General features: G+C 46.7%; 1 protein-coding gene across 5 annotated transcripts in view; it reads left to right on the top strand.

Annotated features, from left to right (window-relative positions):
• Positions 1-21733, top strand: part of LCP2 (lymphocyte cytosolic protein 2) — an 888998-nt gene that overhangs the window by 608794 nt on the left and 258471 nt on the right. The window lies entirely within an intron of this gene.

Genomic DNA, 21733 nt, shown 5'->3' with positions numbered 1-21733 from the left:
GGACTCTTGTCTAAGGGAAAGAATACAAGGGCCTTGCTTCTGGCACCTAGCCAGACTTGACTTAATAGAGAAGTGAAACCAAAGCCAAAGCTGATATATATATTAGATTTATTATAGATAAAGAAAATCTCTATATATAAAAGCCACCACCAATGTTCTAAATGAAGCCTCCAGTCGGAAGTGTGAAGGGGGAGAGATATCCGGTTTCCCCATGAGTATCTGCCCCACCCTCGCTCTCTAACACAAACAGTGAAGGAAAACACAGCAAAGCACGAAATCAAATCGCTCTCTCTGTAACAGTGAAGGACTCAGAGGGGGGAGGGGAGAGAGGGCAGAAGCCCTCACTATCTCTGTAACACAAACACAGCACAGCAGGAAACGTAACACTGAAGGACTCGACTCTGAGGGGGGAGGGGACAGAGAGGATAGACAGCACAGGGGAAGGGAGAGAGGGCAGGGACACACACACTCCCACATGCACACAGAAGAAAACCTTGCTAACCCCCCGTTTCATTTGCATCAGAAACGGGGCTTTTTTACTAGTGTACAAATATAGAATCACTCTGTAGTAAGGCTTAGCAAAATACAAAAATGTAACTTGCTGATAATAATAAAAGAACTAGATTGCTACGGAATAAAGACTATACGAAATGATTCTTCCTGGACTACAAGATAATTACACAAACCTGATTTGTAACCTAAACTACGGTTCTTATGCCAAATACAAAGGTTAGCAGCTAATCTCCTGACCAGGAGCTATGACGTAACCAATCTTTCTTAGATAAACATCAATCACTAATCCCAGACAATAGAAAGTAAATCACTGTATCTCACCACGCTGTCTGGCAGCCTCTCAATGGGGTAGATGTAGATTCCTTCTTAGACTCTAGCTGTCTCCCCAGCGAGCCAGTCTTAGATGTAGTGCAGGGTCTCTCTGCAGATAGCAGGTGTCAGTCACTCCGTGCCGTATTTCCGAGCTGGTATAGCTGAACCCAAAGGTATTTTCACCAGATATGCAGCTCACAAGGTTAGAACAACAAAGTCTCTCGCTCACACTGAGCCTTCCAACCTTGCTGGGTTTCTTTCAGGTCTTCTCCATTCTCTTGTCAGTCCAAACTCTCTGATGGTCTCCAACTAACTTACTCTCTTCAGTTCCTGCTTTCTTAGTACCTCTCTGTCAAGTGACAGCAGAGAACCAATCCTGATCCTGTCCAGCTCACTGCATGGGCAAGAAGAGTCCTTTGTTTTGTGACCTTGAAAATGGTAACTTTCTGGTCTGCATCTCTGTTTCTAACCAGGCTTTCTGGAGCCATGGTCTCACTCCCTTTTCAGCTTCTCATGGAGATAAAGGGGTGGTGATATTCTTGGATGGAACATGCCAGATAGTGATTTTACAAAAGCTGAAAACTGGATCTTGCTGACACAGAGATGTTCAGGTCAGAGGTTGTAGCAGCCACCTTGTTTGTAACATGATGCATTAGGCTTGTATGAACCAAGACCAGCTCAGGTGAGATCACAGGGAAATACCCCTACAGCACACTCTTTGGAAGTATTGTGTACTATGTGGAAATAGTAAGCACTCTTTAAGAAATAGTGTGTGCCATTTCCTGATAGTGGAACCACCATACATGCGCAGACCATTATTCATATTCAAACTCGGGAAAAGAGTCCATCCCTCCTTCTGAAATAATGCATCCTGTTTCCACATATTTACAAAGTATGTAGTTATCAGAAACGGACAAAATGACCAGAAAAACCTGAATAAAATGAAAATCCCCATAAATGACATGGGAAATGACATAAAGTAAACATTTTTTGGCGGCCCTTCCCTACGCCTTAGTATTCCCCCTACAGCACAAATAAAATTTTTATAGAGATTGTAGGAATAGCTTCTAGAGTTATGGACATAGTTTACTGAAAAATATCATATTCAACATATCCAAACAGTTACCATTGGAGACTTAGGAAAACTATGCAAAGATTACAGAGTCAAGTTTCAAAATGATTTAATAGAAGACATATAAATCATAGTGACATAGTAAATGACGGCAGATAAAGACCTGTACGGTGTCTGATGATCTTAAAGCTTCCAAACAGGTAGGAAAAGTGACGTTCAAAGCCAGAAGGATGCTTGGGTGCGTAAAGAGAGGCATGACCAGCAGGAAAAAGGAGGTGATAGTGCCATTATGTAAGTCTCTGGTGAGGCCCCATTTGGAGTACTGCGTGCAGTTCTGGAGACCACACCTACGGAAAGATATAAACAGGATGGAGTCAGTCTAGAGGGCGGCTACAAAATTAGTAAGCGGTCTTGAATGCAAAAATTATAGGGACAGGCTAATGGAATATGGACAGGCACGATTGACATCAAAAGGGGCACGTGGGAAGGGTGTCCTCTCTCCTCTTTGTTGTTTTTACTGACAATACAGCCACTATTGGGTACTACTACTACTACTACTACTTAGCATTTCTATAGCGCTACAAAGGTTACACTGCGCTGTACAAGTTAAAACATGGGGAAGGACAGTCCCTGCTCAAGAGAGCTTACAATCTAAAGGTAACAAGCTATGTACTCTGAAGAGAGATAGAGAAATGGAAGGGGTATTAGTGGGGGGGGGGGGGGGGGGAGATTGTGAAAACCTTAGGATTTGCGGATGACGTGTTGGTGGTCACAACTAACCCAAGGGAATCATTGAAAGTGTTACTTGAAAGAGTGGAACAATATAGCTTGCTGTCAGGCTTCAAAGTAAACATACAAAAATCACAGGTAATGAGGATACAGCAGGGTGAGGAAGGTCAGGGGTTCGGGAGTGGAACATTGGTGAATGCTGAAGGAAAGATAAAATATTTGGGGGTGCAGATTCCACAAGACCTAACACAATTGTATGACTTAAATGTGAACAAGTTACTTAAGGATACTGGGGATAGATTACGGGTTTGGCGGGCTTATCCACTGTCGCTGCTGGGGAGAATAGCGCTATATAACATGATGATCATTTCTAGGTGGCTGTATGTTTTCCAAACTCTACCATTATATCTAACCACTCATGATGAAGGTAAATTAAATAAAATATTGCAGAAATTCCTATGGAATGGGAAGAAACCGAGAATGTCCATAAAGAGTCTGCAGATTCCTAAAGAATATGGAGGATTGGGTCTTTTGAGCCTGAGACAACTAACAGTTGCATGTGGCCTCCGACACGTTAATGACTGATTCAGGAAAGTGTCACATTTCTCAGCCACAAATATGGAATTGAACTTATTTGGACAATGGAACTTTAGCTATTATTTGCATGGTTGCAAAGTACATATTCCGGAGGTGTTACACAGAACAGTCATAGCGGCCTGGAAATGGACATGTAAGGTTTGGAACTTTTCCTCCAAAGTAACCCCATACTTGACAATTTGTGGGAACCCCCAGTTTGAACCGGGAAACTTGTACAAGGTGTTTGACAACTGGAGAGAGAAGGGCTTGGAATATCTAAGTCACGTGCTAACAGAGGAAGGGCGAATGATGACCAAGAGTTACAGGAACAATTCCAGCTGAGGGCCAAAGACCACTTTCACTACTGCCAGTTGAGGCACTATATAACAAGTTTACCCTGGGAGGACCTCACAGAAGATGTAAGAGAGGAACTGGCATCAGCTCTCTCATTGGGGGCACAGCAGAGGGTGCCTTTGGCATATCATCACCGCTATATGAGAGACACAATGACTGAATTAGACTTTGCAGGATATGCGGCGAAGTGGAGCCAAGTTCTTGCCTCAGAAGTGTCTGCAGAGATATTTCAAGAACATGTATTGTCGCTACCAAAGACTTCCAAAGTGGCAGATTTATGGGAACTGCAGTACCGATTTGCTCTGCGGTTGCATATACCCCCACGGAGAGCGTTTCACATGGGGGTGTCCCCAGACGGAGCCTGTATGAAGTGCAAAAGAGAAGGGGCAACATTAGCCCACATGTTTTGGTTGTGCCCAGCAGTGGCCAGATTTTGGAAAAACCTCCTTTGACAAATTTCAAACCTGTGGTCCACAACGTGGCGATATGACCCATTGTTACTGTTCAATAGCCTAAGACTGAGCCATCCAACCCCGAAGGGGTTTAAAAACTTTGCACAGTGCTCGGTCCTGATGGCTAAGAAAACTATCCTACTGGACTGGCTGACAACGTACGCTCCTTCAATACAGAAATGTCGGGTTCAGATGATATAGTTGTTCCGAATGGAGCGCATAGCAGTACGTAATCTCCCGCCGAGTGAATGGCAGCAACTCCAAGAAAGATGGGGACCGTTCTGGAACTCGCTCACACCAACAACTAAGAGCTAAATATTGAATTTGTGAATTGTATTTATTTATTGCATTTGTATCCCACGTTTTCCCACCTCTTTGCAGGCTCAATGTGCTTACAATACATCATGGATAGTGGAAATCAGCAGAGAGTAGACATTTGATGTTTCAGAAGGATTTGGGTTGCATGGTATTGGAGTACATAATAGTAAAATACAGAAGGCATTAATTTACATTCAGGGTATATGTGGAAGTTTCACATGACTTGGTCTTTGTGATAAATCTTGTCGAAGAGATGGGTCTTTAGTAGTTTCCGGAAGTTGGTCGTGACTATTTTGTTATCCTCCAGGCATTTCGGGGGGGGGGGGGGGGGGGTTCTTGTTGGGGTACAGGCAGGTAGATTTCGCAGTGAAAGTGGGAGGGAGGTCTAGGTTATAGGGGGGTAAAAAGAAAATGTGAACATCTGTTTCCTACCTGTTATGGTTTATATGTCAGAACAATGTTTGTGTAAGCAGTATTATTGGATGTTTAATAATAAAAATGATTGAAACATAGGGACAGGCTTACGAACCTCAGCATGTATACGCTGGAAGAGAGGCGAGAGAGAGAGGAGACATGATAGAGATGTTTAAATATCTCAAAGGCATTTATGTACAGGAAGAGAGCCTTTTTCAAATGAAGGAGAGCTCTGGAATGAGGGGCATATGACAAAGTTAAGAGGGAATAGGCTTAGGAGTGATCTAAGGAAGTACTATTTCACAGAAAGGGTGGTGGAGGCGTGGAATGGCCTCCCAGTGGAGATGGTGGAGTCTAGGACTGTTCCAGAATTTAAAAAGGCATGGGATAAGCTTGTGGGATCGCTTAGGAATTAGGGGTTATAAAGGATGGGCAGACTGGATGGGTCATATGGCCTTTATCTGCCGTCATGCTTCTATGTTTCTAACCAGTCTGCCCAGCAAGATAAACTCATTTTACATGGTATGTGATACTTTATATGTATACCCGAGTTTGATTTGTCCTTGCCATTCTCGGGGCCCAGCACTGTTCTTGCACTTAAAGTTCTGAAGCTAACGTTGAAGCCCCTTAAAATTTACACTCAAGCCCATCCACGTCTATTCAGTCACGGTCAGGGCATAGACTGTAGAAGTCTGCTCAGCACTGGTTTTGCTTCCCAATCTCCGCTAAGATTCCGTGGATCCATTCCTTCTAAACAGGATTCCTTTGTGTTTATCCCATCCATGTTTGAATTCCATTACTGTTTTCATCTCTACCACCTCCTCCATCACCCTCTCTGTCTGCCCCCCTTCAATCTCAATTCATGTCCTCTAGTTCTACCACTTTCCCGTCTCCGGAAAAGGTTTGATTGTGTATTAATACCTTTCAAATATTTGAATGTCTGTATCATGTCACCCCTGTTTCTCCATTCCTCCAAAGTATACATGTTCAGGTCGGCAAGTCTCTCCTTGTACGGTTTGCAATGCAAATCCCATACCATTTTTGTAGCTTTTCTTTGCACCGCTTCCAGTCTTTTTACATCTTTAGCAAGATATGGCCTACAAAACTGAACACAATACTCCAAGTGGGGCCTCACCAACGACTTGTAGTGGGGCATCAATACCTCCTTTCTTCTGCTGCTAATACCCCTCTCTATGCAGCCTAGCATCCTTCTGGCCACGGCCGTTGCCTTGTCGCATTGTTTCTTCACTTTAGATCCTCGGACACCAACGTCCCAGCACAGACCCTTGGGGAACCCCACTAACTACCCTTCTCCATTGAGAATACTGACCATTTAACCCTACTCTCTGTTTTCTATCTTTTAACCAGTTTTTAATAGAACACTACCTCCTATCCCATGACTCTCCAATTTCCTCTGGAGTCTTTCATGAGGTACTTTGTCAAACGCTTTCTGAAAATCCAGATACACAATATCAACCGGCTCACCTTTATCCACATGTTTGTTCACCCCTTCAAAGAAATGTAGTAGATTGGTGAGTCAAGATTTCCCTTCACTAAATCCATGTTGACTTTGTCTCATTAATCCATGCTTTTGAATATGCTCTGTAATTTTGTTCTTTATAATAGTCTCTACCATTTTGCCCGGCACTGACATCAGACTCACCGGTCTATAATTTTCTGGATCTCCTCTGGAACCTTTTTAAAAAATCGGCGTTACATTGGCCACCCTCCAATCTTCTGGTACCATGCTTGATTTTAAGGATAAATTACATATTACTAGCAATAGCTCCACAAGTTCATTTTTCAGTTCTATCAGTACTCTGGGACCATCCGGTCCAGGAGATTTGCTACTCTTCAGTTTGTAGAACTGCCCCTTTACATCCTCCAGGTTTACAGAGAATTCATTAAGTTTCTCCGACTCATCAGCTTTAAATAGCATTTCGGGCACCAGTATCCCACCCAAATCTTCCTTGGTGATGAAGGGCCATAAACGCCTACAACGTCAGTAGTAGGCAGGCCAGCTCACCTGATGTGCTCACCTGAACTTTACATCTCTATGTTTTTTTCTTACTGTTGCACAACCCCTGGGTGTTCTTTGATATTAGCATATCATGAAGTTTTACTTGTATAGCTGTCCTGGAGTGAGCTATTTAGAGATCTCTTTAATGTTTCTGATCCATTCACTGGTTGCTGGAGTTTTATAACTCCATAATTTAGCTCATTGTTTATTGTATCATGGTTTTTTCTTTACTGATTTTGTGGTGTATGCGGTGGGTGAGTGTTGGGGACACGCTTTCTCTGCTTGACACCTCTCCTCATGCTGGTGAGGGGTCTTAGATTTGCAAAGGGGATATGGCGAGGGCGTGAGGGTGGGAGGGGGTGGGTTAGGAGATATTGGTGTGTGAGTCGGGAACGGATGATTGAAATGTATGATGAGGATGTGGCGTTCACTGCATGCTGTTTAGATGTCTGACATATCACTAGTGCTCTTGAATGCCAGGGGGTTGAACTCCCCTATGAAGCGGCAGCTGCTCTTCTGTGAGCTGCTTCGACTTCGGGTGGATATTGCTCTGGTGCAGGAGATGCATTTAAAATCAGTTCACGAACACTTATGTCACCATCATAGATACCCCCACCTATACTTTGTTCTAATTGTGATAATACTAAAACTCGAGGAGCCCTGGTGGTCTTTAGTGACTCTAAACCCTGGCAAGTCTTGAAGGTTATTAGGAATAAAGGGGGACATTTTTTACTATTGGTCTTCTCTTTAGGGGGCCAGACGTACACTCTAGTGAATGTTTATGGCCCTAACGCAGATCATGAGGAGCACTTCCAACAATTAGATCAACTCATTCTGAAGCACTATGAGGGCTCCCTGTTAGTGGGGGGAGATTTCAACCTCACCTTGAATCCCCGAATACACCTAGGGTTCATTATGCACAACATGATCACGAACGACTTCATACATTTCTCACACCCTGGCACCTGCTGGGTCTCTGACTATACATATTTCTCCTCTGTCCATAATTCTCTTTCTCAAATTGCTTTTTGGCTGGGAGATGCCTCAATTCTTCCTCAGGTTTGTGGCCACCGCATACTGATGCGCACCTAGTCAGACCATGCCCCAGTTTTGCTACAGTTATGCTCTTCTTGGGCAGCGCGAGCCCCACCACAATGGCGGTTAGATGATACACTCAGATATGACAAACATCTCACAGTTCGAATGCCAGATTAAGGAATATATCCATCTAAATGATAATGGGGAGGTCTCACCAGGAATTCTTTGGAATAGCCTGAAAGCTGTCATGCACTGAGGGCTTTATTGCACTGAGGGCTCACGTGTGAAAAGAACGATTCTTAGTGGAGGATACACTTCAGAAATGGCTGGTAGGGGTGGAGGAGCTGATTCAGGAGCGGGCTCCCCAGCCGCCATCTCAATTAGTAGATCAGGCACATATACCTTGCACAGAGATACATGAATTACAGCTAGCTGATATATCTGAACAACTTCAACGGGTTTGTCAATCCCATTTTAAGTTTGGTAATAAGGCTCCTGGCCCATAAGCTTAAACAACAAACCACTGAAGCCCATATTGTTAGCCTCAGGGATGATGGGAGTGAGGTACACTCGGACCCTGCTCAACTGCAATCCGTTTTTTCGACAATATTATGAAAAGGTTAACCCTTCCGAGGACTCTATCTCTACATATCTTGGCCGTGTTGATCTGCCCAGGCTGACAGAAGGAGCTCAAAAGGCGCTCTCCCGTCCTATAGATCTTGATGAGATTCACCAAGTGATCCGTATGCTAGCCCCTGGTAAAACCCCAGGCCCTGATGGATTCACTAATAAATTGTATACGATTTTTGGAAGGCTGTTGGCTCTGTTGCTTTTATGGGTGTTGAACTCCTTTGATGAGGGCCAACCACTCCCTGGGACCTGGAACTTAGCCAACATAACGGTCATACCCAAGCCAGGCAAAGATCCTCAGCTATGCAGCTCTTATAGACCTATTTCCGTTCTGGGGGCTGATTAAAAAATCTTTACCAAGATTTTGGCCTCCCGCCTACAGCGTTATCTCCACCTTTTGATTCATGAAGGCCAAGCAGGTTTCATTGAGGGATGACAAACCTTTGACAATATATGTAGAGCCCTCCACCTGATATATAGTGCCCAAGTCACCAGAACCCCTCTGTGTCTGTTGTCACTTGATGCTGAAAAAGCGTTTGATAGGGTGCATTGGCCGTTCCTCTTTGCTGTTTTAGATAAGATTGGCATTTCTGGTAGATTTTCTCACTGGCTTCATCTTATCTATACAGCACCATGTGCAGCTGTTTGAGTCAATGGCCAATTCTCCCGCCCCTTTTCCTTGTTCCAGGGTACACGACAGGGATGTGCTTTGTCCCCTCTGCTCTTTGCACTGGCTATTGAGCCTTTAGCCATCAATATCTGCACACACCCAGATGTCAAGGGTCCTCGTTACGGGGACACTGAGTCCTGGGCTCTTCTTTTCACTGATGACATACTTCTTACTTTGGTAGACCCAAGTATATCTTTTCCAGTGGTGTCGACTATACTACAGGAGTATGGTGTGGTTTCTGGTTCCAAGATCAATCTGACTAAGTCAGAAGCCCTTGATATAAATATCCCTAGCCAGCAAGTAACCATGTTGCAATCCAGTTTTCCATTCTGTTGGGCATTGTGACACATTCGTTACTTGGGGATCTATCTCACTCATTGTTTAGATGATCTGTCAAGGTGCGTGTTATTCCTGGAATTAGACTGGTGGGAGGGACTGACGATCTCCTGGCTTGGGTGCATCAATGCGGTCAAAATGATTTTGCTCCCCAAAATCCTATACCTATTTATGGTGCTTCCTATTTCCCTACCTGAGAAAAATTTCCGAGGCTTACAATGTAAGGTATTTTCTTTCATCTGGAAGAAGAGGCCACCACGGGTGCGTAGTGAGGTAATGAATCAAATGCGTGCACAGGGAGGGATGGGAATTACTACTACTACTACTTAGCATTTCTATAGCGCTGCCAGGGTTACGCAGCGCTGTACAAGTTTAGACAAGGGGAAGGACAGTCCCTGCTCAAGAGAGCTTACAATCTAAAGGTAATAAGCTATGTAGTCAGTGTAGGTATCAGGAAAGGGGAAGGTGGTTAGGCGCCAAAAGCAAGGGAGAAGAGATGGGCCTTGAGTAAGGACTTGAAAATGGGCAGGGAGGGTGCATGGCGTATGGGCTCAGGAAGTCTGTTCCAGGCATAAGGTGAAGCGAGGCAGAAGGGGCGGAGTCTGGAGTTAGTGGTGGTGGAGAAGGGTACAGATAGGAGTGATTTGTCCTGAGAGCGGAGGTTACGGGTGGGAACATACGGGGAGAGGAGGGTAGAGAGGTAATGGGGGGCTGCAGATTGAGTGCACTTGAAGGTCAATAGGAGAAGCTTGAATTGTATACGGTAGCGGATCGGGAGCCAGTGAAGCGACTTGAGGAGAGGGGTGATATGAGAGTATCGGTTCACGCGGTAGATAAGACGTGCAGCGGAGTTTTGGACAGATTGAAGGGGGGATAGGTGGCTAAGCGGGAGGCCAGCGAGGAGAAGGTTGCAATAGTCAAGACGAGAGGTAACGAGCGAGTGGACGAGGGTTCGGCTGGTCTGTTCAGAAAGGAATGGGCGAATTTTGCTAATATTATAGAGGAAGAAGCGACAGGTCTTAGCTGTCTGCTGGATATGGGCAGAGAAGGAGAGGGAGGAGTCGAAAATGACTCCGAGATTGCGTGCTGAAGAAACGGGGAGGATGAGGGCGTTGTCAACAGAGACGGAAAGTGGGGGAAGAGGAGAAGAGGGTTTGGGTGGAAAGACGAGGAGCTCAGTCTTAGCCATGTTCAGTTTCAGATGCCGGTTGGACATCCAGGCAGCGATGTCGGAAAGGCAGGCCGAAACTTTGGCCTGGATTTCGACTGTGATGTCGGGAGTGGAGAGGTAAAGCTGGGTGTCATCAGCATAGAGATGGTACTGGAATCCATGTGATGAGATCAACGAGCCCAGGGAAGAGGTGTATATCGAGAAAAGAAGCGGTCCAAGGACAGATCCTTGAGGGACCCCGACAGAGCGGGACGGGGGTGGAAGAAGAGCCATTAGAAAATACTCTGAAGGTGCGTTGGGAAAGATACGAGGAGAACCAGGAAAGGACGGAGCCCTGGACCATCCTTCCTTTTATATTATCAGACCACGCACCTTAGAATTCTAGCTGACTGGCTTCAGGGTACAAGTAAGGCATGGAAACTGCTCAAGCAGATGTGGTTGGACCCCTATTCTCTGAGAGCGGTGCCTTGGCTACCTACTCAGATTCTCAAGGAGATTACTCAGGGGGCACCACCTCTGCTTCGGTGGCATCTAGCCATTTGGAGTAAGATCCATGACAAATTTTTCCTGGATTGCACATATTTTACAAATATGTTTATTCGATTTGCTCCACAATTTGCTCCAGGGACATTGGACTCCTGTTATCGTTCTTAGGAGGGCTTGGGCTTTTGTGAACTTGGTCAGATATGGGAGGAGCGAGAAATACTATCATTTGATGAGATATGCGAGGAATATGGGCTCCCTCCCTCCAATGTCTTCCAATATTGTCAACTATGAGATTTTGTTACACGAAGGAAGATCTGGGCTTAGTGGAGACTTTTCTTGAATGCGTACTGTAAACCCATTTTGTACTACTTGTCGAAGTGTGAAATGGCATTGGGAATATCTTATGAATATGTTCAATGGGAACAGGTGTTTAAATCTCTACTTCAGGTGTCTATATCTAGTACTTTAGTGGAAAATGGATATAAAATATTGTATTGTTGGTATTATACTCCCCAGCGCCTGGCCAGGATGTATCACTTGGGATCAGCTCTGTGCTGGCACCAGTGTGCACTGGAGGGAGAGATATTTCATATTTGGTTGTCCTGCCCTCATGCCCAGGTGTTTTGGACTAATGTACTGAAATTTCTCTTTAGTGTAACCAAGGTTTCCTATCCTATTGTCTTGTCAGGCCTGCTGTAAGAAATAGTGAGTCCTTGTGCCAAATAATGTTTGGCGGCCGAACAACCCTGGCCTTACCTGAGATAGGAGCTGCAGAGCAGGGCACTAGAAGCAGAAGCTGGATCCAAGCAAGAACTCTATGCAGGTGACAAGCAGATGCAGTAGTCAAGTCTGGGCAAAGTCTCTAGGCAGGCGGCAAGCAAAAGCAGTAGTCAGGTCCAGGCAAAGTCTTTAGGCAGGCGGCAAGCAAAAGCAGTAGTCAGGTCCAGGCAAAGTCTGTAGGCAGGCGGCAAGCAAAAGCAGTAGTCAGGTCCAGGCACAGTCTATAGGCAGGCGGCAAGCAAAAGCAGTAATCAGGTCCAGGCAAAGTCTCTAGGCAGGCGGCAAGCAGAAACGGTAGTCAGGTCCAGGCAAAGTCTCTAGGCAGGCGGCAAGCAAAAGCAGTAGTCAGGTCCAGGCAAAGTCTATAGGCAGGCGGCAAGCAAAGGCAGTAGTCAGGTCCAGGCAAAGTCTCTAGGCAGGCAGCAAGCAAAAGCAGTAGTAGGTCCAGGCAAAGTCTATAGGCAGGCGGCAAGCAAAGGCAGTAATCAGGTCCAGGCAAAGTCTCTGATCAGGACAGGCAAGAAGCAGTAGACAAAGGTCACCAGAGCACCAGCCACTCTACCTAAGTAGAAGCCAAAGCAAAGTTAAAGGAGTAGGAACTCCTTAAATAGTCCCCACCTTCCAGAGGAATGATCTTCAGCTGGCCAAAGACAGGGAAAAGGATTCAGCTGGCAAGGTGAAATTCCGATTGGCCAGTCGGCCAAAGGAGGCAGAACCCAGATGCAGGAAGCCAATCTGGGCGTCAGAAAGCGTGGCCCAAGTTTCCGGGCCCCGTGCCTGGAAGAAGAACGCCGATCCAGGAGCGCCGGCGCAGCCAAGATGTCCGTCGCTCCAAAACAGTAGAGAAGACGGGTACCGAGGACTGGGGCACCTCGCTGGCAATGCCAGGCAGGTCGTGGCAGCAAACAAGGGGAAAAGAACAACGTCGGGACGTCGGCCTAACCTGCATGGCCGACGCTGCCCCGCACAGAAGGGGAACCAGAGCGTGGTCAGGATCTCGAGCAGGTGGGGAACGTGACAGTACCCTCCCCAGAAGCCCCCCTCCTCCGTCTCGGTCCAGGCTTAGAAGGATAACGAGCATGAAATTCTTGGACCAAGTGTGGAGCATGTACATTACTAGCAGGTTCCCAGGAATTGTCCTCTGGACCAAAATGCTTCCAGGATAATAGGTAGAAGAGTCTCCCTCTTTGAAGCTTAGAATCTAGAATGTCTTGCACCTCGAACTCGGGGTCAGGCTCAGAGTCAGGAACAACGATCTTCTTAGGTTCCAGATGCCACTTAGATGCCAGGAAGGGTTTAAGCAGAGATACGTGGAAGGCATTGTGGATATGAAGATTGCCAGGTAAGTGAAGGCGATAGACAACCGTGCCCACTCTAGCTTGAACAGCACATGGCCCGATGAAGCAGGGTGCAAACTTAAGAGAAGGGAGACGCAGTCTCAGGTACTTGGTGCTGAGCCAAACCTTCTGCCCCGAGTGGAAAACAGGAGTGGGGCGTTGATGTCAGTCAGCAAAACGTTTATATTTCGCAGCAGCACGCCGCAAATGATGCTGAACAGTCCTCCAAGTGTCCCGAATAGTAGTGAGGGTCGGATGAATCAGGGAAGGAGCTTGATCCAATGGAATCAGAGGAGGAAGGCACTGATGACGCCCATAGATAGTAAAAAAGGGCGAATTCTTGGAATCAGAATGGAGACTATTGTTGTAGGCGAACTCAGCCCAAGGTAGGAGGTCCACCCAGTCATCCTGACGGTTGTTAGTGAAGGCCCAGAGAAAGGCCTTGAGGGTCTGGTTGGTCTGCTCTGCCATGTCGTTGGTCGGATCGGATCTGAGGAAGAAGGGCAACCTTCGAAAGCTAATCAAGAAATGTATTAAGTTATGTCCAATAAAAAAGGTATCATCTTATTTTCTTTTCCATGTTTTATTTTGTTTGATTTCTATTGACATCCAAATAGACAATGACAGATGAATATAATAAATCCTGAAAAATAAAATTGATGAAGTTCTGAAAAACAGCTGGAGCATTGCAGAGACCGAAAGGCATGACTCGATACTCAGTGACCCTGAGTTTTCCACTTGTCCCCCGGACAAATTTGAATCAACTTGTAGGCGCCAAATTGGTGAAAATAACAGCTCCTTGAAGATGGTCAAATAACTCAGGAATAAGAGGAAGAGGGTAACAGCGTGCTTGTCTGACATTGCTGTCTGGATATCTCAACGCCACCTGAAATGAAATATGACCAAAACCGAGCTTCTCATTTTCCCCCCCAAACCCACCTCCCCGCTCCCCCCGTTTTCTATTTCTGTTGATGGCTCTCTCATTCTCCCTGTCTCCTCAGCTCGAAACCTTGGGGTCATCTTTGACTCTTCTCTCTCCTTCTCTGCTCATATCCAGCAGATTGCCAAGACCTGTCGTTTCTTTCTTTACAACATCCGTAAAATCCGCCCCTTTCTTTCCGAGCACTCTACCAAAACCCTCATCCACATCCTTGTCACCTCTCGTTTAGACTACTGCAATCTGCTACTTGCTGGCCTCCCACTTAGTCACCTCTCCCCTCTCCAGTCGGTTCAAAACTCTGCTGCCCGTCTCGTCTTCCGCCAGGGTCGCTTTACTCATACTACCCCTCTCCTCAAGACCCTTCACTGGCTCCCTATCCGTTTTCGCATCCTGTTCAAACTTCTTCTACTAACCTATAAATGTACTCACTCTGCTGCTCCCCAGTATCTCTCCACACTCGTCCTTCCCTACACCCCTTCCCGTGCACTCTGCTCCATGGATAAATCCTTCTTATCTGTTCCCTTCTCCACTACTGCCAACTCCAGACTTCGCGCTTTCTGTCTCGCTGCACCCTATGCCTGGAATAAACTTCCTGAGCCCCTACATCTTGCCCCATCCTTGGCCACCTTTAAATCTAGACTGAAAGCCCACCTCTTTAACATTGCTTTTGACTCGTAACCACTTGTAACCACTCGCCTCCACCTACCCTCCTCTCTTCCTTCCCGTTCACATTAATTGATTTGATTTGCTTACTTTGTTTATTTTTTTTGTCTATTAGATTGTAAGCTCTTTGAGCAGTGACTGTCTTTCTTCTATGTTTGTGCAGCGCTGCGTACGCCTTGTAGCGCTATAGAAATGCTAAATAGTAGTAGTAGTAGTAGTAGTAGTAGTAGAAAGTCAATGCAGGGTCGTAAAGACTCGTCTTTTTTGGAAACAAAAAAAAATCCAGCTCCAGCAGGGGAGGAGGAAGGTCAAATAAATCCCTTCTTAAGATTCTCCTGAATGTAAGTACGCATAGCAGCAGACTCCTCTCGGGACAGAGCGTACAATCTACCTCTGGGGGGCATCTTGCCCAGAATCAGGTCAATAGGATAATCAAAGGGACGATGGGGAGGGAGGGAATCTGCCTCCCGGGCATCAAAAATGTCCTGAAAATCATGATACTCCTCTGGAAGACAGGCCTCACAGGGATGAAGGGTTCCGGGCAGAGCTGAAATAGTTCTTGGAGGAGGTTCCACTGGAGTAAGGCAGGTCTCAAAACATCTGGTACTCCATTGACTGATCTCACCAGCGGGCCAATCAATGCTGGGCGAGTGGAGACGTAACCAAGGCAATCCCAGGATGACAAGATGAATAGCTTGTGGTAAAATGAGGAATTGGATGCTTTCATGATGCAGGAGATCCACCTGCATCTGAAGAGGTGGAGTGAGGTGAGTAATAGGCTGAGGAAGAGCCGAACCATGAATAGAGGTCACCTGCAGAGCTGGTTTACAGGGAACCGATGGTCATCCTAGGTTCTTAAGCGGAGCCATATCAATAAAATTACCCCCCGCCCTGAGTCCAGCAGGGCCAACGTGTTCACCCTGAATTCTTGCCACAGCAAAATAATAGGCACAGATATTAAATTGTCCGGAAGGGAACCTGATTGACTCACTAAATGAAAAATTGGATATTGTAACCAGGCGCCTCTCTTGTGCCTCGGCGTCTAATTTCTTCGCCCACTTTCCTGACCCCTGGGTACACCCCCTTTACCACTATGGGCTTCTGGCATACTTTCCTCAGGCCTAATCCCCTTATCACCTCAGGGGAACTCCTAGTCCTACCCCTCTCATGGCTACAACCCTGGGATGTACTTTTTCGCCTACTAGGCCCTGATTGGTATTTGTGGGTTGTGTATAGGGTCCTAAGTCTCCTTTTCCCTGGGACTTTTAAGTGTCTCCTATCCCTCCCTTTTGGTATAGGATAACCACTCTTGGTACAAGGCTCCCCCCAGCCTCTGGGTGATCTAGCATCACCCTGCCACCCTCCCTGAGCTGGTGTCCCCTGCCCAGGAGCTCTTTCCTCACCTGACTCTAACGTGCGGTGTCTGGGCCCTAGGTCAACCCTTTCTTCTGAGACCTGAGCCTATCCCTCCATTGGGCAGCCTCTTCCCTTTTCTGCTTGCCCTTCCGGGATTTCTCAAATTCCTTAACCTTTACACTACCTCTTTCTGGAGTTTTAACAGGGCCCTTCTGACTCTCCCTATCCTGATCATTACTCAGGGATAGGAGTTTACTTACTTTAATCCCTCCTGGGTCCTTCTTTCCCTCAAGCTTTTTCTGGAGGTCCACAATGCAGGCCTGGGCTTCCTGAAGCTCTTTTAGTCTTCTCTGCCCCTAATGGAAGAGGACATCTACCGCTAGGGTCAACACCCTGCACCTCTCCTCCAGGGCCACCCTGCAGCTTTCTGCCCTTTCTGTGGTTTCCTTGGCTTGCTGTCTCTTTACCACCCACTCAGCTGCCACCTGAGCTTGAACCTGTTGCAACTCCTTTATCTGCGTTTCCAACCCAAGGGTCCTCTGGGTCAGGTATCCTACCCTTCCCTGGGCTTCCTGCATTTCCCTGACTACCCCATCTATCCTTTGGGTGTATACCTTGTGCAGGTTTTCTATCTGGATCACCTTCTCCTCATTAAGCTCACTCAGGCCCCTGGCCTCAGCTTGGGTCTGCTGCAATGCCACAGTTAACTGAGCCACCACTTCAGTATATCCATGCTGCACTTCCCTCAGCTGGCTTTCCTGTTGGCCCTTTAATTCTCCCAGCCAAGCCTTTACCTGGGTTAAACTCCCCCTCAGCTCTCCTATAGCTGTTTGCTGTAGTTTACCCATCTCCTTAACACTTTCCTGCCTCTTGGCCAACTCCACTTCCTTCTGCCTCACCTCCTGCTTGGCTTCTTCTAATTCTGCCTTTACTGAGGTGACAAGCTTATTTTCCCTTTGCTTCTGCAGTAGTATCAACTTGTCTGTGAGGTCCCTTATCTCTTGCTCATGTGTGGACTGCAGCTTAGCTAATTGGGTCTCATTTAAGGCTTGGGTCTCTTTCAGGGTAGCTGTAAGATGAGCTACTTCTGCTTCCTTTTCCTCCCTTAGCCTACCTTCTATGCGCAGCTCAGCCCTAACAGTGGCTAGCAGTGCCTCACAGCCTTCCTTCTGCTTAAGGGACTCTGCCAGTTTGGCCTCTAAGGCATGCACTGAAGCAGCCATTTCTTTCTTACAAGCTGACTCAAATAGGACCCATCTCTGCTCATTCTCCCTTAGACTATTCTCCATTACCTTATGGGACTCCTCTTGCTGCTGTATATTGCCCGCTAAAGTTACCATCAGTCCCTCATTAAGTTCCAGGACCTCCCTCAGACGTTGCTCGGTGCCTATAGAGTTTCCCTGGTTTACCTAGGGCCTGTAACTCCCATTCTACCTGCCAGATGCTTTCTTTTAGGGATTTCAACAGCGGGTTCTCATTCTCCTTTTGGGCTTCTTCTTGGAGTTTCCTATCCAACTCCCGGCTATCTTTGGGAAATTCCCTTAATCCCCTTTCCAGGGCGATATGTTTACTACCTTCTACTCCCTGGGTTTCCCAGTATTTCTCCCTTGGGGCAACTCTCCCTGGCTCCCCACCACATGGAAATACCGGCAGTTCCTCACTGTAGCATGGGCAGCCTACTTTATCTTCAGCTGTCTCACCCCCCCCCTGCTCACAGTGTACATTGACTTCCCCTTCCTTGGGCTCTACCCCTACCCAATCAGGACTACTTTACATCCTGTCATCTGGGGAGCTCTCACCTGGGCCTACCCCCCCCCCCCCCCCCCTTTCACTTTCCTAGAGGGTTTACCCTTTTTGTCAGGACTACCACTATCCTGCAACTGGGGTTTTCCTTCCTTGTCCAGGCACCCCTCCTCCCTCTTGACACTTTTCAGGTTTGTGGCCTCCCCTCTCCCTGGGACATTGGGTGCTTTCCCTGCAGCGGGTTCCTTCTGACCCTCTTCCCTGCAGACACCTCTTTCCCCTTGGGTTCCCGGCTTAACCATGAAGTCTGCCCCCGAGGAATGGGTCACCTCTGGACTCCCATGGCCTTTGGGCTTCCTCTTGCCTGCCATGTCACTTAACCCCCCCCCCCCCAACTGACTGTAAGATTACCTATATCCTCCCAGTCTCCCTGTTCATCCTCTGAACTGAATACTTCTAGACACCACTCTCCAACATGGCCTATTTCCCCACATTGGTAACACACTGGCTCAACCTTCTTTCTCCTCCTTGGGGTCCCGTCTTCCCTAGACACCCCTTCAGGCTTAAGCATAGTCCCACCAGTCTTTAGACAAAGTCCTCCTCCAAGTCCCAGAACCTGGATCATGGTGCCCATCCCTGCCATGTCCATTCCTTCTGCGGGTGACTTGGGCTCTGGCCCCTTGGGCCTCTGGACTTTTCTTTCCGGTCTGACCCATCTCGGCCTTCCCATGGCTCCGGCGTCCTCCTCGACCGTTCGATGGGATGCAGCCTACAACAGAAGAGAAGAATCCAAGTGCGGACTGTCTGTTTCCCCAGTCCTACACTTGCGCTACTTCATAACCTCGTACCCGAATTCACATCAACCAAGCCTTTCTACCGTTTACTGGAACTGCCTTTCTCAGTTAGGATCCTCTCTCGCCTCCCCCTAGGTACCCTTTACCTGGGCAGGCGAGTAATGCACCTTCATCAGCGTTGGCCCCCTCGACCGGCTTCAGGAACCTCCTGGACACCACCACCTTCACCCTGTAAAGCCAAAAAAAAAAGAAAGAGACCCAAGTGCGATATCTTTACACTGGTCCCCCTTTTCAAGCCAGCCCAGTCCACTCCTGGTCTTCCCCACTTCTCTTTATCCAGCCTTGGCCCCCCTAGGTACCTCTTACCTGAGGCATCCAGGATTTAAGCATTCAGGCCACCACGACCAGACTCTCTGGCTTGCATGGATCCATGTTCAGTCCCATATGGGGTGCCATTTGTACCCATGCGCCTCTCTTGTGCAGCCAGGGATAGAACAATCTCCTCTAACCACAGGTTCCAGGTACAATGAAGAAACAGATATCCACCAGTAACTTCAAACTCAAGGACTTTATTCCATGCAGGTTTCTAGTACACAGTTCCAACAGCAGCATTCACCTTTAATCCTAAGCACCTATAAGCTACCTGAAAGTGTGTGGCCAGTAGTCCCCTTTAAGCAGAAGGCTCTTAGCACATGTCAGGATTCAATATAGGCTACAGTCGGCTTCAGTCTAGGCTCTTTATCCAGTGCACCATAAACATTAGTTCAATTCCAAACAGCAGCAGTCCATTCAATTCATCATCATAGTTAACTCACAAAGCAGCAGTTATACTTTGTTTGTGCCTTTCGTGCCACTTTGTTTGTGCCTTTCGTGCCGCACCTCCAGAGTCTCTAATCACGGTCAGCACTACTTACACAATACAATCCTCTCAACCGATATCTTAAGAGCTGGACAGCGGATAAAACTTATTTAGACTGAAACAAAGAAAAAAGGACCAGAGAAGCGCTTCTCGGGGTTAACACTGGTTTATTTAATTATCCAAAGATTAGGATAAAAAAATTAAGAAGATAGTCATAGAAATAGTCTAGAATATGACAGAAATAAGAACATATTATAGAAATAGAAATCACAATGGAAAGTTGACTACGGCAGTCTCCCAGTTCTCTGGCATGAGACAGGAGCACTGCACACTGACCTCCCTCCTATCTGGCAGAGAGATATTATATAGGATTTCTTTTCCCTTTCAATACCAGAGGAGCACAAGAAGGGGGAAGGGTTTCTTCTTACCCCCTTAATTGCATCTTACAGTCAGGCAGGATCTCCTGACAATAAAGAAATATATAGCATCTGTTTATATTTCCTTTTGAAGATGCATTTGGTCTGTTGTCCAAATGTTTTGGACCTCTTCTATTCATCTTTACAGCCTGCTTCCTTATAGAGTTGTTATAGAGGTGTTAGGTTTCTCTTGTCAATATAACTATTGCTATTGACTCCAGGGATCAGGGAGATAGTGTTTGAATTGTTCTAGGCAGAGAAGGAAATAAGATGTTACCTGGTCTTCCTCTCATGGTTGTGAAAAAGATAATTCTCTCCTGGATAGTAGCCTTACTTCCAAGGGCATGGGAAAGAATTCTGTCTCCTGACCATATTCAATGGGAGAGATTCTCCCCCCTCTGCAATAATATTTTCTTATCCAGTCCTGACTACAGGATTTCTATCTCTCTCTCCTCTGTCAGCCCTGCCCCCTTCACCTGGAACTTCTTTGATCTGCATCCTAAAAGTCTCTCAAAGGCTAATAAACACACTCATGTAAACAGCAAATGGATTGTCTTTCACTTGCTTGGTCAGAGGACGGTGGGGGGAAAAGGTGGGGGTACTTGCTCCACCTGGCCTGCTTAATATCATTGTAATTTACAGAAAAAAGAGAAATTTCCACTTCTCATCGTCTGTACATTAATTCTTAGATATTAGATACTTAGCAGCACTGAAACTGCTTGGTTCAGGCCTTCATAAGTACAAAGTACACCTCCACCAACAACTTCTGTTCTCTTCACCCTCATAATGAGCTCCATATTTTAGGGACTTCTCACACCCAAGGGATTCCCCCTGCAACAGCTTCACTAGTAAGGTCAATACTTTAGGGACTTCTTCTTACCCAAGGATTTTCAGCCTGCAGATACTACCAAGACTTCAGTACTTTAGGGGCCTCCCTGCCCAAGGGTTTTCAGCCTGCAACTGCCTCTCAGACTTCAGTACTTTAGGGACCTCTCTGCCCAAGGATTTTCAGCCTGCAAATACTTCTCAGACTCCAGTACTTTAGGGACCTCCCCACCCAAGGGTTTTCAGCCTGCAACTGCTTCTCGCCTTCCTTGCTGCTCTCCCTGAACTGAACTGCTGAGACTCCTTCCCACCTGCCTAATCAATCCCTGGCTTCTGCTCTCACAACCAATCATTCTCCTTTCATTAGCTTCTCTACACACCCATACCAGCTTAGTTAAGCATTAGACTAATGAGGAGCTCCTGCACACAGGGTTTCCTATCTCTCTTTCCACCTAGTGGCAGCCAATCTACACCTCCTGTTAGCTTACACCCATGTCCTCCCTTATTGCAGCTAGGTGTCCAGTCCGGGTTTTCCATCTCACCCCCTGGCTCCTTGCCTGCAATGCCTTCTGTGACTTGTAGTTCAGACTGAAGCTGCCTTAACCCAACTATCCTGGATGTGACTTTATCACAATATAATAGGCATTACTGAGACCTGGTGGAAGGAGGATAACCAGTGGGACACTGTCATACCGGGGTACAAAGTATATCGTAGTGATAGGGTGGACCGGACTGGTGGAGGGGTAGCATTGTATATTCATGAGAGCCTTGACTCAGATAGATTACAAATTCAGCAGGACACAAATCACACCTTTGAATCATTGTGGGTTGAAATTCCATGTAGAAAAGGGAAAAGAACTGTGATAGCAGTGTACTACCGTCCGCCTCGCCAGGATGAGCAGGAGGACGCAGAAATGATAAAAGGAACC

This window comes from Microcaecilia unicolor, chromosome 8 (genome assembly GCF_901765095.1).
Source record: "Microcaecilia unicolor chromosome 8, aMicUni1.1, whole genome shotgun sequence".
Lineage (NCBI taxonomy): Eukaryota > Metazoa > Chordata > Amphibia > Gymnophiona > Siphonopidae > Microcaecilia > Microcaecilia unicolor.
This window is presented reverse-complemented; position numbering and strand designations above follow the sequence as displayed.